The 20090-nt window shown below is 33.3% G+C and overlaps 1 protein-coding gene across 1 annotated transcript in view; it reads left to right on the forward strand.

Annotated features, from left to right (window-relative positions):
- Positions 1-4729: 4729 nt before the first annotated feature.
- The window catches only part of LOC125061181, a 43485-nt gene continuing 28124 nt past the window's right edge, over positions 4730-20090 (forward strand). The window contains exon 1 of the mRNA XM_047666422.1: positions 4730-5016. The gene's annotated coding sequence lies outside the window, so the exon portion shown is untranslated. The remainder of the gene's footprint in view (positions 5017-20090) is intronic.

Genomic DNA, 20090 nt, shown 5'->3' on the forward strand with positions numbered 1-20090 from the left:
AATAGGTAGATCTTTACCTATTTGCCCTTGCGATAAAACAGCGCCAATCGCATGAAGAGAAGCGTCTGTTGTTAAAATAAATTCTTTAGTAAAATCAGGATATTGTAAAATAGGAGGATTGGTAAGGAGATGTTTGCATTCTTCAAAGGCTGATTGTTGAGTTTCACCCCAAACAAAAGGAACATCTTTCTTAAGGAGACTAGTTAAAGGTTTTGTTAGACTACTAAAATTAGAAATGAAACGGCGATAATAGCCGGTTAGGCCAAGGAAAGACTTGATGTCTTTGCATGATTTGGGAACTGGAAAATTATCGACTGCGTGAACTTTATCAGGATTAGGTTTTACACCTTCGCTAGAAATTATATGCCCTAGATAGGCTACTTCTTTCCTAAGGAATTCACACTTATCTGGTTGAACTTTTAAGCCATTTTTCCTAAGTCGATTGAAGACTTCGTATAGCTTTTGTTCGTGTTCTTGTAAACTAGAGGCGAAGACTACTATGTCATCTAAGAAGACAAAGCAACGTTCACCTTGTAATCCATAGAGTACGCTATCCATAGCACGTTGAAAAGTTGCTGGAGCATTCTTTAATCCAAATGGCATTCTTAAAAATTCATAATGTCCATACGGAGTATTAAAGGCAGTTTTAGGAATATCGTTTGATTCGAGTTCGATTTGGTGGAATCCAGAGGCGAGATCTAAAGTAGTGAAGTAAACAGAATGTCCTAACTTGTCGAGTATATCTGTAATGTTAGGTAAAGGATAACTATCACCTATGGTTATATCATTAAGTTTACGATAATCGATAACGACGCGCCATTTTTGTTTGCCGGAGGCGTCTACTTTTTTAGGGACTACCCAGATAGGACTACTCCATGGTGAAGTACTCGGACGTATTATATTTTCATTTAGCATTTTATCGACCTGGGTTTTTACTTCTTGTTGATGTATATGTGGAAACCTATATGTTTTCGTATTAATTGGAATATTTGATGTGGTAGGAATAGTATGCTTAGTATGGTTTGTAAATGTCAGTTTGTCACCTTCTGTATAAAATATGTCAGAATATTCAATTACGATTTTATTTAGGGAGTTTGATTCTTCTTTGTTTAAATGGTCGCCTCTAATGAGGGACCAAACTTTGCTCTGACGATCTGTTTGGGAAATACAATTAAAATTATTTATCTCATGTTGAGTTTGTTCCTTAGTATGTTTGTCAAAGTCAAAAATAGTAACAGGGATGGAAGGAGTGCTAATAATCTTATCTTGTTTGTCTAAATTAATGCAAGTTGTAAGAAAAGAGTTGTTTGCGACGGTCACTAATGAGCGTGGAATAATAATGCCATGATCTAATGTATGTTTTTCAACGATTGCTTCGCCAAAATTCATAGAATTTGTTGTACATCTAATTACTGTTTCCGATCGTTTGTTAATTACTTGTTTTTCGAGGGATACAGTATAGTTCTGTGAATTTAATTCTTGTAGTTTTTCATGTAAATAAAATAAGTCATAACTTTTGACGCCAATTGTTAAGATTTTCGATTGTACTTCAATTTTACAGTCATATTCAGTCATAAAGTCATTACCTAAAATACCGTCAGCTTTTATGTTAAGGTTTGCAACATGAAATTTATGTTTAGGTAAATTGTCAAGGGAAATATTTGCCGTTCCTAAGGTCAGCATCTGAGATTGAGAACTGGAAATACCTTGAATAGAAACTATATTTAATTCGTTAATGCAAGCTAAACCTATTTTATCTTTACGTATGACAGATATACCAGCACCGGTATCAATTAAAAGAGTCACAGGTTTATTATCTATGTAAAATGTAGCATGTAAGAGATTGTCTGGAGGAATATCATTTAAAGCAGAGATTGAAAAAGATTTAATATTCTTGTTGTTTGATTTCGACTTACGTTTATTTTTTTTATAATGGTATTTTGAATTCGATTTAGTAGTAGTATGAGATACAGCGGGTTTACAAGATTCAGCGATATTTTGAGATACAGTGGGGTTAGAAGATACAGTGCGATTTTTAGATTCAGAGGATTTTGGAGATTCATCGTGCTTATAAGAAATAGTAGAATCCGTATTATGACCAAAGGTTTGGGACTGGCTACCCTGTTTGTAGGTCTGTATAAAGCTAGCTTCGAAATCTGTCTGTGTGCAAGCTTCTTTGCATTGCCTCCGATAGGCTGGTTTATTATGCAAGGATGCAGGCACAGTGCTTTGTAACACTCGACTTGATTTTGGAATTTGAGGAAGCATTGAATAGTCTAAAGAGCTGGGTTCATCGAGTAGGAGCTGGTAGCGATTTCCAACGGGTCGCTCATTTCGTTGGTCGCTTCTAAGTTTAAATGGCGGATTGGTGCAGGGAGAGCGCGTTGTTTATTTTGCTCGTTGTATGCTCTCTTGCGACATTCGTTTATTGAATGCCCAATATTTTTACAATAAGCACATGTCTTTGGAGAAAATCTAGGATTAGGAGGCCTGAATGGAATATTTGGGTTTCTAATAGATTGGTAATTATTTTGATATGCATTACTCCTAATTGCTGGCCTAGGAGTTGGAACTGGTCTAAATAAAGATTGCCTAGCTTTGTTCATAGCCCTAATTTGATCTTCTTGCATTGCAAAACGACCTGCTTCTCTCAAGGTATCGAAACCTTTTGTTCTGAGCATTATACCCATGTCTGTAGAGAGACCGTTGAGGAATATGCTTAAGGCGGTTTCCTCGGTGGTTGCTACACGTCCGTCTAATGTTGAATCGCAAATTTCTGAGTGTAGTTTTTCTAAGATTTTGCAACGACAAAGATCTACTCTATGATAAAATTGGGTTAAGGACTCATCATGTCTCTGGAAAATCGATTGAAGTTCTAAATTCAAATGTTGAATCGTCTTGGTATTCGCGAATCTCTCAATAAGAAATCTCTTTAGTTCATCCCACGTCTCGTAAGTTTTACACCGAACTTCTGAGGCCGCGATGCCTTTAATATTATTTAGAGCACAAGTTAACAAAGTCTCCCGTTCAAACGGAGATGACAGTTTAAACACAGTATCACAGGACCTAATGTAACCGTAAATTTCATCGTGATTGTTTGTGTCGAATATAGGAATAAGATTTATAAGAGTTTGAATATTAACTGGTGATGCCTTCATTATGCTTTCGGTCTTTAATGACATGATGATTATTAAAATGTAGAATGCGTGTGTAGTTAAATATGAATAATGTAATTAAATGAAATATAAGATATAGTAATACAGGATAATATATATAAAACACACAAAATATGGAAATATAGGAAAAGAATGAGCCACAAGTAAAATGCCACTTATCACAGTAACACGAACCACAAGAGCATAGTATCGGCGAAAACTATTAAAAGCCTAAGGCTACCGTACTAGGCGATGCTAGTCCTTTGTACGTTTGCTTCGTCTTACTACACAAGTAGATCCTACCGACTGCGCCAAATTTGTTATGAGGCAGTGACTAAAACTTGTTTTTAAAACTAACAAACTTTATTTAAAATTATGTTTACAAAAACTAACGTTGGAGTTCGAATATGGAATCGAAGTGCCTTTGAAAGGATCGGGATTTGGTACTTAAAGGTTTGGGTAGGAGTAGGGATACATTAGGGGAACAAACAATGTCATTAGGTACTTAACTATAACTTATCACTACATGAACATATGGTTAAACTTATACAAGGCAAAAAATAACAGTTGAAAGTTTAATAATATAGTGGGGACCACATAACAACAGTGTATTGAGTTATATTAGCATACTTGTTATGCGTATTTTATTGCATTATTGAATCAGTCGACGCTTATTCAAGGTGTACAAACCTTAAGAGAAATAAGATATCATCTTATTTCTCTTAAGGTTTGTACACGCTTTATATACGCATAATAAATATTTGTCATAAAAAGAGGTTTGTTTTATTTTAGTAATACCTACTAAGCTTTATTTACACAAATATGTGCTAATAGCAAATCTACAATGACAGTAAAATTTAAAACACATGACAGCCATGGCTGCGACCCATGACTGTTATTTGTACATGATGTGGACTGTTTAATTTTAGATTATGCTACCAGCCTTATTTGGCATAAAACAAACGACCCATAGCATTTATAAAATAGATAACGAGTAAATTAGTAGACCCAGATAATATAGGGTTGCATTTAAATTTTAATACAACATGTGTGTGAGTGTTTGCTTTCTGCGACATCTGTTTTTTGCGAAAGGCAGCGAAAGTTTTGAAACCTTTATTATTTTGAAATAGTTAAATATTTGCCTGTCATGTTAATATTTCATTCAACAACATTTAAACACAATTTACCACGTGTTAATTACGACAATGTAATCCTAATCGTATTGTTGTGTTCGTATTCGTATGAATAAATTATGAACGCAGCCAAAGACTTTCCATGTTTTGTTTCCATAAGCGAAACTTTTAACCTAACGCCTGGTAATTTTATATAGTAAACATTTTGTACTGGTAAACTATTGGTGAATTAATAAATTAGAAACTGTTATACTCAATACAGTTTTGTTAATTTTATTTAAAACTGAAAACACTATTTTTGTTATGTGTATATTTTGTGGCGATATATAAATATAATAGGCGAATAAATATTGTAATAAAGGGCATCACAATTTTCGACCCGGATTTGTCAAGTTCACTGAAAGAATTGTTATGACAATTGTCAGCTGTCAGTATAGCAAAGCTGCGCTTGCGCCTTGCCCCGTTCATAATTCTGTATTTCGAAGTTTTGCTAAGTTGAAAGTTATTTCTAGGCAATAAGAGTGGTAAAAAAGCTTTATCATAGTAGATAATTCATTTGTTATATGATTTCTGCGAAACGGCTAGGTGCTTCAAGGACTATAGACACCTTATGAAATCAGTCGACTTTTGAGTGAATATTAAATTAACAACGTTAATATAGAACTGTGTTTAACTTGTGAAAGTTTTGTGAATCGTGTTTTTGCCAGCATTGACGTGAGAAAACCTGGGTAAATATTTTCCTTATTCATTAATGCTAAAAATTATGTTACTTGCATGATGTTTAGGTATCTTTTTTAAATGTATGTTTAATATGATGGTAAACACAAATTGCTACCATTGCAAAAACGCAAATAAACGCGATAAAGTTCAGCAAGGTTTTTTTAGTAGTAAATAAGCAGTTTTTAAAAACATTTTAGTACTAACTCACTTAGATATTGTAGTTCTGCCACATTTAAGAAACCAAATTTACTTTTAATCTTTAATATAACTACTATATAACTCAATCTATTGTGTGTTTTATATTATTACAATTTACTATTCACCCTTAAAACTATAAAACAATGAGAGGCTTTGTTAGTTGACCCAAAAATTACTGTTTTAGTTTTCAAAAGACATTTTATATTAAAATATTCACTATCAGGTGATAATGAATCACTAAAGTATGACATCAAAGAATTTACTGTCAAAACCAATATATTCTAGTATGTTTATTACATACTATATAAATATAAATATAAATATATTCTAGTATGTTTATTACACTAATATATATTGTTACATATACACAATCATGTTTAATAAAAATCATTACACATTAATTATAAACATAGATAGGTATGTATACCTATATATATATATAGTTACTGGATTAAATGACAGCCTTATTCTAATAGGCAATCTTAGGCAACTACTTTTCAGCTACTAAATAAAAATCAATGTAAACAGAACACTGAAGAAATTAGCGTTGAAAGGAATAATAAAGTAAATTAATTTCAAAATCATGATAGTTCATAGCAGTCAGGTTTATGACAGACACAATTATGTTCCGGTACTCATAGACAACTGCCCGGCCAGTGTAAAAAGTATCCACAGTGCTGTCGTCCTAAACAGGGTCAGGTATAGGTGAAAAATATTTGGAAGAGAAGAAGTTTTAAGAAATTAAATAAAGGACCGGAAAATTAACTAACTTAAAATATTAAAATTATTTTATAACCATAGACCATTATTATAATTACCATACCAATTATATGTTAACTGTGTATCCAACATACAGATTTATCGAACAAGGAAAATTGTCATAGCCTTTAGATATAGGTAGGGTATACATTTAACAAATTAAACATGAACAATATAGACCTGTTATTTCCTTATAAATTTTAAGATAATTATTTTGGTTATCTAACATGACAACATAAAGTGTGCAAAAAGATCATGTGGTTAAATAAACTGAAATAATAAACATGAACAGGCAAATATATTTTTTTTATCAATAATCTAGTAGTAATAACAAGGTAATTTAGATACTACTTTCTGAAACAAGTTATTAGTTTCATGTTTTTAATTTATCACACTATCAATATAATACCAAAACAATAACAAATAAGTACATAAACTATTGTTTTTTTGCCAGTCCAGAGATTATAACCACATTTAGATTGTTAAAACAGCATCTTTATTGTTTGATAGATTTTATAAGCGCTGGTATTGTTGACCAGAGAGCCCAAAGACTGCTTAGGTTTTAATAGGTTTGTATTCCATGGTTATCAATATTGTAGTTGAAGATTGATATTAGCTACGCAGTGAATTAATTAAAATTAATGTTGTATCCAGGTCAATGTAATTAACCAAACTAATTAATATTATCATAAACCAATAAACAAACTATTAATCTAAATTATATGGCTGGGTATTATGTTGTATTTTGACTATTACTAGAGCTAAATGGCGGTTACAAATTTAATTTATTTCATACCTAGTGGAAACTACGTATACAGTGTAAAAACTCTATATAACATTCAAGGGACTGCGCCTATTTTGACGTTACAAAGAGTTGCCGTTTAATGGAAAGAAAAATCTGTATTAGAAAAAGAAAGTTTATTTCAGACTAGTGTTAGTAATTACATAAAAACAATTCGTATTTGAACGCTATTACGTTGTCTGTTACTTTTGTACTGTATCAGTAGTAAGGTTGTATTTTTTTACTTATTTAATTCATATGCAACTTCGTGATAAAGCACATGCAAGTATACCCAATTTGTAAAAAAAAATAACGGATTTCTTGGAAAGTTCGGTACGACAGTCGAGTTTATTTCTCGCTATGACAATAAAGCGACAAAACAACGTACACAGCTCCGCAGTTTTAACTGATTTCAGCAACTTAAAAAGTACTTTCTAGTGTTAGTTGTTATCGTTATTGAGGGTGGGTGTAATGCTATGTAGAGTGTATCATTGTATGGAAGACAAGCTAAACCAACCAAAGCCGTGTGATTTCGACGCCTTAAGGGGTTTGTCGTTACTTCGAAGGATGTTACATGGAGTTTGCACAGTATATGTTTTTATAATATTACTAGCTGATCTGGCAAACGTCGTTTTGCCATGTTTATCATTTATAATAAAAAATAGGGTTTGATTGTAGAGGGGTGAAAATAAGGGGCTGTATGTATTTTTTAATGCTCTATCATAAAAAAATAAAAAATTATCTAAAAATTAAAAAAATAAATTTAGTGGTGGACTATCTTAACATTTAGGGGGATGTTTTCCGATTCTTAGACATACCCAATATGCACACAAAATTTCATGAGAATCGGTCAAGCCGTTTCGGAGGAGTTTAACTACAAACACCGCGACATGAGAATTTTATATATTAGATTTTTGTTTCTTTGTTGTGCATGTTCCTGCAATAGTGTTGGAATAACATGCTACAACTGTATTGACATGGTTAAACCGCGTGACAAATAAAATATTATTGCCGCACATTATTGTGACACGCTTTTTATTTAAACTTATAGAAGTTGAATTAGTAAACTCGTGGTACTTTGTCAAACGAGTTATTTGGGTTTATTAAATGGGTATACTTGATCATGATATGATTTTCCTTTAGCGAGACCGGTTACTCGATGACGTCAATATTTTTTTGCATTGTAGCTAATAAGGGCAGAATCTTCTAGATTCTCTACTGTTTATAGGGAATGACAGCTTCGGTATGTATGTTTATTGTCTGTGGTCAACGCGTACTACACGTAACGGATAGGCTTAATACATTCTTTATATATTTCGTCATGTAGAGTGCATTTCAGCAGCAGCGGGACAGTTACGTAAATGTGTCGCGTTGGATTATAAATCCGTTCAAAAAGGTTTTATTTAAATTTATACTTTTTTTTATATATAAACTCTTTTGCACAAAAACACCGAAGGAAATTTACATTCTAAGGTCATTTTCAGTTAATTAAATGAAATTTAATTGACGTAATATACTAATAATAGCGTAAATACGTGTGAATTCTGGCAATGTTTTCATTAATTTCTGATGAATTAACAAACAAACCAATCAATATGTAGTCGGCAGTAAAGAGAAGATTTTTTTACGTTTTTAATTAAATTGGTGTGAATATATGTATGAATTATTGTTTAAATATAAACTCCTTTGCAAAATTCACGTTCTAAGGACGATTTTACTTAATTAAATGAAATTTAAAGAAAACACTTTTTTACCGGATAAAAGTTATGTATTATTATACATTTACAACTATTATAATAATACATAACTGTAATCCGGTAAAAAAAGTTTGTTCTTTAAATGTGTAAAGGTTATGTTAATCAAAGACCATATTAAATGAAATTTAACTGTCGAAATTTAACGGCGTACTCTGTATATGTACTTATAATTTTAAATGAATACGCGTAAAGTGGCAATGTTTTTATTTTTTGATTGATATAAAACCGATATATTTTTTCCATAAAGTTACAAATGTAAAACCCTAATATCGTACCCCTTGCCAAAATCACAGCTTGAAGCCATTTTTTGCAAAATTGTTAATTTTGATTAATTTGATATAAATACTCGTGGATTTGTTATGACTTATGCAGACCTTGTATACTTATACACACGTTAATGGATATCCACTTGGATATCCATTAACGTGGGGAAATGCATAATGCTACCCCCCGTGACACCCAAATTAAAGGAAGATTGGGAAGGCTGAAAATAGTTGACCAATTCCTTAAAGGCCGGCAACGCACTAACGAGCAGTCTGGCTTTGAGAGTGTATATATTTAAATGATGATTTATGTATATAGTGTATATTTAAATGATCCTAATCCTTTAGATTGATTTGCTCCAGTTTAAACAATTTGTATGGCTCAAAACATAGCGATTAAAAATAGTGGCGGTAAGTTTCTTGCCAGTTCTTCTTGCCCGCTCTACGCTCTTGACTTGTGAACTAGTAAATGTAAATTTAGAATTAATTTAACTTCTTTTCTGGCGTTCATAAGTGTATTTGTTTACCTATATGAATAAATGAGTTTGTGTGTCCATGGGCAGTGGTATCACTTTGACAAGTAAATGCACCGTTTTATAAAAAAAAATATAAAGATAATTTCATAGGTTTTGTAATATAAAGTACATGTGGTGATTTTATAGGGAAGTAGATATAAGTGCAAATTGTTTCGATCGCAAGTTTTCCTGTGTTAGAATTGACGTCAAGACAATTATGTGTTTGCGTTGGTGTTTGAATTATCCTTGTAAAAACTTGACGCTAAAAATGCATACTTAAAATAAATACTCCAATAATAGTATACAACGTTAATGACGTAATTTAACTTCGTTCTTCGCTCACTCCAGTGAGCTTGTCCCTTCCCCAAGCTGAGGTTCGAGTCACGCAGGAGACGCCTTTGCGCTAGTCGTGGAAAAGTTGCCCTGCGATTCTGTAACTCACTTTTCGAACTCACACAGCGGTTTTCGCATCGGCGGTCGCTCTCAAATCAGTCGTGAAGCAGTCATTTTATGTTTTGGCATTCTGAAAAGGTGGGAGCTTGTAGTTTATTGTTTATCAAAATGCCAAATCATATACTGCTTCACGACTGATTTGAGAGCGACCGCCGATGCGAAAACCGCTGTGTGAGTTCGAAAAGTGAGTTACAGAATCGCAGGGCTCAACTCGCCAAAACAGCCCGAGCTAAGCTATAAAGGCCCTTAAGGGAGAGCGAGAATCCATCCAAAAAAAAAACGCCATTATAGTTGGCATCGGGGTTGTTGACCTGTATCACCATTAATTCCATAGCATAAAAAGGCTTTTATTACATTAGATGTAGATGTACTTACTAAGAGTAAAAAAAACAAACTCTATTATATTATTATCTATAAGTGCAATACCATAGACAACGCCAACACGAGAAAGTATTATAATCTGTGCCTTTCCCAGTGCGCTCTCCGCTGATATAATCAAATTGTTATTTATTCTCTGGTTGTGAAGAGGCGACTGATTGATTAATTCTAGCTATGGTAATATTTTAACGTCAATGGCCAATGTGGAAGACCAAAGATGATTGAGTCTTAGTTTTATTTTCCGTCACACGCCTGGCTACAGGGTAAAATACAGAGTCAATATTAAGAAAAATATGCAAAAATAAATTTTTGACAAACCGAAGTCACGCCACTTTTAGGGCAAGGTTAAAACATTTTTATACGCTTTATATTAGCTTCACCTGTATGTATGTATGTAACCGACTCGTTCGGACTCGATTTTGACCCACTTTAAACGGACAGATTTTATTCAAACTTTGCGCACCTGTCAAAGATCGATGACAATGCAATAATCCGAAAAAAAAAATGAAAAAAATAAAAAATAAATAATAGTTTAAAAAAACTAGAACACACGCTATATATATATAGAAAACTAAACTAAAAAACAGAAAATAAATTTTATTAAATATTAATTAAGAATAATGTAAATAATTCCTAATTTAGGCTGAAAATGGTAATGAACAAAAATACTGGTATTATTGTGAAAAAGCGTGGGTTGCTCGATAGACGAAAAATATGGCACAGAGCGCCTATTTACATTATTCTTAATTAATATTTATTAAAATTTATTTTTTGTTTTTTAGTTTAGTTTTCTATATAAAGCGTGTGTTCTAGTTTTTTTTAACTATTATTCATTTTAAATGTAAAAACATATATTTTTAAATATAAATAAACAAATTTGTTCTACTGATTCTGTTCTTTATAAGCACGATAAACATGCAGATTGTATGTTGGTAATGTAATTGAATTGCAAATCGCGTTTACTGCAACATAAAAGAAATCTAATTGTGTACCTACACAATTCATATGAAGACGGTATTAATAACGCTAGGTTATCCGTTATTAACTTATACTAGGCTTCAAATATAAACAAACTTTTATAATACGACCGATAGTCTTTTGTTAATTGGCGCCAAATTTTAAAATCGAAATGTACGACAGATTCTAAATTCAAATCATTTTCTTTTTAACTAAAAGTATCTATGGCCATACTACAGACAGTAATACTAGTATAATATATATACGTTGAGTAATCTGTGTTACTCGTACTTGTTTTATCTATTATTAGACTTGTGAAAGCACTGAAATTGACAGTTAAAAGTATTTATTTCGTACTTATATAGCGAACTTAAATTATATATATATAACAGCTACTAAAAGTATAGCCAAAGATGAAATATATATAGATATATATACATTTAACTAAGGTAACTTAATTGGGGTGTGATGATGCAGGTTTAGCGGATATTCTTAAAACTCCTTTTAAGCATATTTAAGAATTAAAACATTTTACTGGTAACTCATGTATGCCAACGAGTAATCATGGTCATATGGAGAAAGAGTCACCATGCCAGTCTGAGCTGACAAAATCACCAAGTAACATGGGCTATAAACACCTTCCTGTCATTAAAAGCAGCAGGCTTAGATGGCATTTCAGGTCTACTAAGAATCTACTAGCAGACTCTAGTCTCATTTTTCCGAGCCTTTCCGATCCATACCTCTGAAATGGAAGGAAGTCTAAATCATATTCCAAAACCAGGTAGGGGAGCGTTCAAGTATTACGTCACGCAATTTTTGGAGATTACTGACCCCCCTCCATGTAACGCGTAACGTTTTTCTGTACCCAAGTATAGTAAAATGTTTCGTGACCATTTAGTGACTCTTTATACCTAAAAGTTACCATTATGTGGTGTAAAGTACTGGAAATTCGAATATAATATTAACAATAACGAGTAATTGAATCCCCATCCCGCATCGTAACGTTTTACAAAAAGACCCCCCTCCCCAAAATTCGTTACGTAACTTGAACGCTCCCTAGAGGACTTGTAAACCCTTTAGGGTCTAAATACTTTGCCAGGAATCGAACTTTTGGCTTGATATTCTGCACTGAGTATGAATATCAATATATGTTCTATAATACCCATAAATGGCACTTGTTCTAGAACCTGTTTGTGTATGTAGGTTGACCATATTTTCCAATTGTTGGGAATTTTTATACGATTTTAGTAATTTTACTGAGAACAAAGGTTGTTTAAAATTAGGTTTTCTAGACGCAAAGTTTTGGTATCATTGTATTAAAACACTCAGTTTTATTTAACGTAGCTGTATGAAAGTTGAAAAGTTTATATTTATTCTATACATCATCCTAAATAGAAAAAAGTTGGCGTGGTGGAAACACAAACTGGACACAAAAGCTACTAGAACTTGTGACAAGTCTGAAATAATGGTCTCTGAAAGTCCATCAGACGGGGACCTATAGCTTAAAAATAAAAGCTTAAAAAGCATGCCAAAAAAGTGTATAAAAATAGAAGCTATTATATTCCTCGCATCAACACTATGTAAAAAACTCAGTTTTGTATCGCGCAGCCCGGACATACAACGACCAATATTTAAGCCTTGACTTGTTTAAGCTATCGCGGAAATTGGGTCAAAGGAGTATTAAGAATATTCATTACGCAAAATCACCTGCATCATGAGCATACCCCACATACACACCTTCACGTACTTACCCTCACTTTTACACCATCACACAACACACCCAAATTAGGTACCACTTAGTTAAATTTATTGAATAATTTTTATTGTTTGTTTCCTTTTGTATTATGTATTCCATCTCTGGCTATATTTGTGTAATTGTTTGCTGTAGGATTACGAAATAAATATCGGAAGTGGCCTAGTGCCACACTCTTAAACTAACATTGTATTGGGCAAAATATTCAGACAAAAAATGGACGGATAAAAACATGGCGAGATCGCCGGACCGAAGCGGTAAACGGTGAATAGACCAAAAAAACGCTGGTCAGACAAAGCAATGGATGGAAATATCGAAAAACATAGTTGAATGGCATAAGCTGGACGAGTCTTATGAGACCGTCTAAGAGCGTACCACTTCATAAAAGGCCGGGAAAGCAGAGCCTATTGGCAGAGTGAGTGTTCATGGGCGGCGGTAACAACATCAGGTGAACCTGACCGTTTGCCTGTTGTTATAAAAAAAAAGTGTGTGTGTGTCAGCTACGACGCACGATTGGAGTTTACTCCTTACGAACGATAAAATGTCGATAATGTTCTGTGGCTGTCGACCATATTTTCATACTAAAGGTGGTAAGAATATATGTTTTTATAATATAAATGTTTGTAGTAGTAATAAAACGTACCTACATCATCTATGCCCAAATAGGATTTTCTTTCTGTGACCAAAGTTACCTTTATAGTAAGAGAAGAATAAGAATGAACAATCTTTTTAGTTTTAATTTCACTCACCATTACTATGGACAAAACTCTATGGCACGCTAGACAACTCTATTTTTATTTTTTACACCTGTCAATAATACGTTAAATTGTAAGCAGTTCGTTGAGGTTCACAATCTTTCGACAGTTTATAATCTCGCGAGATAGATTACAATCTAACGGTGTTTACAATTTTACGGTGACATATATAAAGCAAACAAATCTTGCCAACGCTCGGCACACTGATACATTGGTACATAAGAAAAATAAAATACAAGATTTAATACGACAAGCAAAAGACAAAACAACAAACACGAAAGGAAAAATACAGAGAACTATTAAAACTTTGGAAAATTTATTATTATTTATTTATTTATTACAGAAATACATACATTCCTTACAGACTATGCCAATACGATAATGTCGAGAAACATTAAATAAAATATAATAATGTAGGTACATATATGATATTAAACACATAATATACACAATATCGCTACTGTGAATTCACTCTGCGAAAATATAAATATGTCGATAGTGTCGGAGACAGCATTCAGTAGGCGCAACGTCTTTGATAACGGGGATCTGTGCAACAGACTGGTTCTTGCCCTTGGTATCGCAAATAACCTAGGTCTTCGCCGTCGCACATATCCCATCGGTACTAAGAAACCCAGTTCTTGATATCAAAGTGTGAAAGCAACTTTGGATATCCAGCCGTAGCTTGTTTATCACATAGCTCAATCTGGATATCGGTGAGTTTTGGCCAAAACACGTTCTTCGGAGGGACTAATGTCATGATGGGATGCCTAGGATATCTAGATCGTACACGAAATTTAAATTTAGTTAAAAGAAACGTATTTAAGTAACGAAGGACAGTTTGTTGATGGCATGACAGCGCACATTCCTAACTTCTAATGGAAAGTGAAAGGTAGATTACAATATTCGATATTGTTCAAGTGCGAAGTAAACACTTATGTCAAAAGTTCAAGCATTTCGATAAATGGAAGAGATAGTGCCTGTTACGACTTAGACTACCTAAAGCTAATCGTACAGAGTATATTAGAATGTTATTCTATTATTTATGGTTGATTTTTAAAACTAAAAGAGAGAAATTAAGAGAGAACCAAGAATAGAGAAACTAGGAGAGAACCAAATGGTTTCGAAAAGTGGGTAATGGTAGGAGTCGGGATCGATTGCCCGATGGTCACAACATCCCTAATGCACTTGGAGAAGCTGAGGATAGAGTGGTGTGGAGGCTTCAAGTCGATCGCTAATGGCTTTTCAAGATAGATGCGACGTTCAGTAATGAAGATTACGAAGAAAAAGAAGATGCGCAATTAATAGATCGTGCTTTCATGGAAAATGTCGTGAACAAACTGTATTTCAGGCTTAGCTTGGAGTTATTGCTCATGCTGTCCTACTCTTTAGTCTTTTGTCCAACTGCAGTGCCAGGCACAGAAAGTTCTATTTGTCTATGAAAAATTATTAATGTAAGACGCGGAAGTGATAGTTCAAGGACAAAAGTTGGGCGTTGATACTAAATGAAATGTTATCAATCAAACATTTATCACATACTTCATATATTTGAAAAGAATTTATTCAATACAATAAATCAGTTTCATTGTATGCGTAACTCAGTTTCGTCTTTCTCTGTCTAATTGTGTAAACGCTGTGATGAAAAGAGATAGATTTAGTTAAAACCCTGCTATTGCAGTTATGGAATAGCAAACTAATTTTAAAATATATATGTCCCTGCGAAATTAAGTAAATACACATATAGGGGCCGTGGTCTTTGAATTTCTTATTTGGTGGTTACGTCAACAGTAATTATTTACCACGTCATATTAACCACACATTGTCTGTGCTTGACAACAAAATGCATTTTTGAGGATTCCTCCAATTAATACGTTTATGTACTATTATTTTTGAGAGCTTTGCTTACTTTTGCTGACAAGAGGAAGAGGGGGGGGGGGGGATAAATTGCAGTAAATCTGCTTATGTAATACTTGAACGGCGCGATACACACAATTATTATGTGCAATTAGTTTACGGATTGCATGTTTAAAAGTCACAAAATAATGTGTTCGCGAGTCTGTGGCCTCATTTTGTTAATCCATATAAATTGATACTAAGCAGTCGGGCTGAAGAACTGAATACCTTTAGTTTTTTGCAGTTGCTTGAAAGAGTTTATAAGGCCATCAAGTATTACGTAACGAATTTTGGGGTGAGAGGTCCTTTTGTAAATCGTTACGATGCGGGGCGGGGATTGAATTACGCGTTATTGTTAATATTATTCGACTTTCCAGTACTTTACACCACATAATGGTAACTTTTAGGTATAAAGAGTCACTAGGTGGTCACGAAACGTTTTACTATACTTGGGTACAGTACTGTAAAAAACGTTACGGCGCGTTACATGGGGGGGTCAATAATCTCCAAAAATCCCGTTCAAGTATTACGTCACGCATTTACTGAGTTTTACGTTTTTATAAAAGAAAATAAAATTTCATTTCAAAATTGACGTGGATTATCAAAAATCATTGTATTCCTACACGCCATGATTGGTAATCAACTCATGTGCAGAAAATGTTGTATATTTTAAAACGCTTGGAATTCCCCGATACACTTTACATTTGAGCTAGCCGGTGGTTTTAAATACTGTAATTACAGAACGAGCGTAATTTTATATGTCAATGTTTATAAGAGAAATATATGGATTTGAGATAAATAAAAAAGGGTGTGTACTTATGTACACGCGTTAGAAGTACTTCTTTGGCGTGACAAGATAACAATCTTTAAATTATCTATCGCCTTTTCTGCATTTGTAGTAAAAACGACACTAACTATAGAACAAATTTACATTCATAATTTTTCCGTAACGCGCCAAAAGAAGTATATCTTAAAAAAAACTAAAATGTTGACTATAGCTAACTTCAGGGTGTCGGTTTTTTGTGACTGTGCATCGTAAAAATTTACTCTAATTTTCCCCAACGCGCCAAATGTAGTATAACTTAAAAATATAAAATGTTGACTATAACTAACTTCAGGGTGTCGGTTTTTTTGTGACGGTGTGCGCGCGCATCGTAAAAATTTACTCTCATTTTTCCCTAACGCGCCAAAAGAAGTATAACTTCAAAAATAGTGTGGAAATAAAGTCGAAGGATATACAGTCGAGAGTTAGTATACCTAACGTATATAAAACTAATTCTATAACGGGTCATACATGCCCTAAAAAAAGCAGTGTTCGTGGCTTTAGTATGCGACTCCCATCCCTGAGGTCGTAGGTTCGATCCCCGGCTGTGCACCAATGGACTTTCTATGTGCGCATTTTACATTCCATCGAACGGCGAAGAAAAACATCGTGAGGAAACCGGCTTGCCTTAGAGCCAAAGAGTCGACCGCGATACAGAAATCTGAGACCCGGACCTAAAAAGGTTGTAGCGCCAGTAATTATTTTCGTACTTGCTCTAAAGTTGGGATTCAGAAATGAAACTATCGTAAGACCCAAAATTTACAGCGTGTCAGTCACACGTGGCTTATCAATTAACACACATGGAAGTCTCACATTATTTAGTAATGTTTCATTATCGGTCGTGTGCACTTCATTGTGCCTATGTTGAAGTTACAAAGAGTTGCGGTTAAATGGAAAGAAAAATCTGTATTAGAAAAAGAAAGTTTATTTCAGACTAGTGTTAGTATAATTACATAAAAACAATTGGTATTTGAACGCTATTGCGTTGTCTGTTATTTTTAAGTACCAGTAGTTAGATTGTATTTTTTTACTTATTTAGCCTTGCTATATTGATGCATCTTCGTGATAAAGCACTTGCAATGCGCAATTTGTAAAAAAAGAACGGATTTCTTGGAAAGTTCGGTTCATGTCGAGTTGCGACAGTCGAGTTTATTTCTCGCTAGGACAATAAAGCGACAAAACAACGTACACAGCTCCGCATTATTAACTAATTTTGGCAACTTAAAAAGTAAGTTGTAATTTTTTTTTGTTTTTTTTTTAAGATTTTGGTATTTATTTTATTTATTTAATTATAAGTAATCTTACAGCTACATACATAATATTACAAAACAAACACCTAGACAGTACAGAAAGCCAAAACAGATTACATAGATAAACAATATTATATACGAAAAATGAAACAAATAAGCGCATCAATAGACAAAACAAATTGTTGTCGTTATTGAGGGTGAGTTTAAGGCTATGTAGACTGTATCATTGTATGGAAGACAAGTTAAACCAACCTGATTTTAACGCTTTAGGGGGTTTGTCGTTAAATCGAGGGACATGGGAGTTTACTCTATAATTTATTGCCAAAACAAGTTACATAACAAACATGTGTCCCAGTCTCCTGATGAAGTGTATTTCAGCAGCCTGAACTCCCCAGTAATAAGAGAAGGTGGCTCGACTTGAGTCATTTTACTTCACTTTGAATGATCGCTATTATATGCCCAAGGTCAATACTTGAAGTTATTTTATAACAGGAATCGATCACAAATAAAAACCTAGAAACTATAAGTGTTTGTCTCGTTTTTATTGACAAGAGTGATAAGGACAAAATATTATATCTATTAATAGTACACTGACGGCTATCGGTATTTTAAGCGTACGACCAACAGGCTACAGAAGATAAATCATTCCTTATATGAAAATTGTATTCGTTTTTACAACAACCTCCCAAGCGAAAGAGAATTATCACTAAATAAATTCAAAACTCTCGTTAAACGTAAATTAATCAATAAACATTTTTCAAAATTTGACGAATATTTAAGTGATCCTAATCCTTGGGATTGATTTGCTCCTGTTCAAACAATTTGTATGACTCAAAACTTAGCGATTAAAAAGAGTGGCGGAGACTTTCTTGCCAGTTCTTCTGGCCCGATCTACGCCCTTGACTTGCGAACTGGTAGTAAATGTAAACTTAGAATTAATTTAACTGCTTTTCTGACGTTCATATATAAGTGTAAATATGAATAAAGTTATTTTGGCTTTGATTTTACCATCGCGAACGAAGTTATTCCGACTAAGAGTACATACCACTTCTGAACCTGCCACTGGGGCCTTAGTAGGTGGTTAGACTGCCCAGGATCCTCCCTTTAGGATGGAAGAGCAGCCTTCCTCCACAATAGGTTAGAGGCGTTTAGTAAATAAGGAAAAATTGGACGCAATGTAAAACATTTTTTTTTTCTCAGACGGAGGTTGCATCTCATATTAAAATTGTCTCTATTGTATGTCATCTAGATTTTTTAGATAATTATAAAGTCACTAATACCAAAGAAAACTGTTCTATACTAACAGCTCGCAATTTTACCTGCATGGATTTTACGTATTTTAGCAAAAAATGTATTTATCAAGTCCAAACAAAAATCTCTTCAATTATGATTTAAAACAATGATTCTGCGAACGTGTTCAAGTCTTGACAATTGGCATATTGTGACGCTTGTGTATATTACACGAAATTAAACGTTGACTTTAAAATAGATATTGTAGATCGTAATAATTAGGGAAGGTGGACAAATTATCCAACTTGGTATAATATACATTGAAATAAATAACTAAACTTAACATAAACTAAAATATATTATTAAAAGGAGTCCCTTTAGGCAAGGTTCCGAAGATACAGGCAGCGTTCCCCCTTTGAATCGCTAGACTAATTCTTTGTCCGAGGTAGCTGCCAGATCTTCGGTCTCCTGTGATGTCGACTAACCTTTTTAATAAATCGTAAATAAATAATTAATTATAATTACTGATCGTAATTAGACGAAAATAATTTAAGTTTGCTTTTGTGTTTAGGTGACCGATAGAACGATAGAACGATATATTTCAAAATCTGTGCTTATTATAAAAGCAAACTTTATAACAATAAAGATATTTTGGTTTTTGTGCACACCCAAAATTATTATAAAAATCTTCCTAAAGAACTGAAATTTTTTAGAGTCCTGTATATTTTATACACCTACCTTCCTCGATGTCTTATTAAAGACAATATGACGCTTTAAGTGTTTTTCATATGTAAAAGCTTTTACCTAATTGCCAATTTGTATTCAATATTCATGGAAACCTGCATTTACCTTATGATCAACTTGTGAGAATCCCTTGTCATCTATGTAATCAATAAGGTAAAAGTGAATTGTATCACCTTTGTCTTTATTATATAACTAGCTGGCCTGGCGAACATCGTACCGCCTAACAGTCGATTCTTTATTTTTTTTAATACTTATTCTGCTATTCGGGACACCGGTCTAGCAAGTAAGATAAAAAAAAGAAAGTTGATAATACAACAAATACATTATGTCAAAAAATAAAAATTTACCTTCCCAGAACCCCTCCACTAACACTTGAACTTTATGATATGGTATTAAAGTTCAAATTGCCTTTAAATATTATTACGAATATTTTGTATGGGTATATAGAAGTGTTGTTTTTAGACTTTTTCACTCATTTTTTTTTAAATATTTCTCTCCGTAAGAACCATCCTCGTACTTCAAGGAATCTATAATATAAAAATGAATCGCAAAATGTGTTGGTAAGCGCATAACTCA

Source organism: Pieris napi, chromosome 23 (assembly GCF_905475465.1).
Source record: "Pieris napi chromosome 23, ilPieNapi1.2, whole genome shotgun sequence".
Lineage (NCBI taxonomy): Eukaryota > Metazoa > Arthropoda > Insecta > Lepidoptera > Pieridae > Pieris > Pieris napi.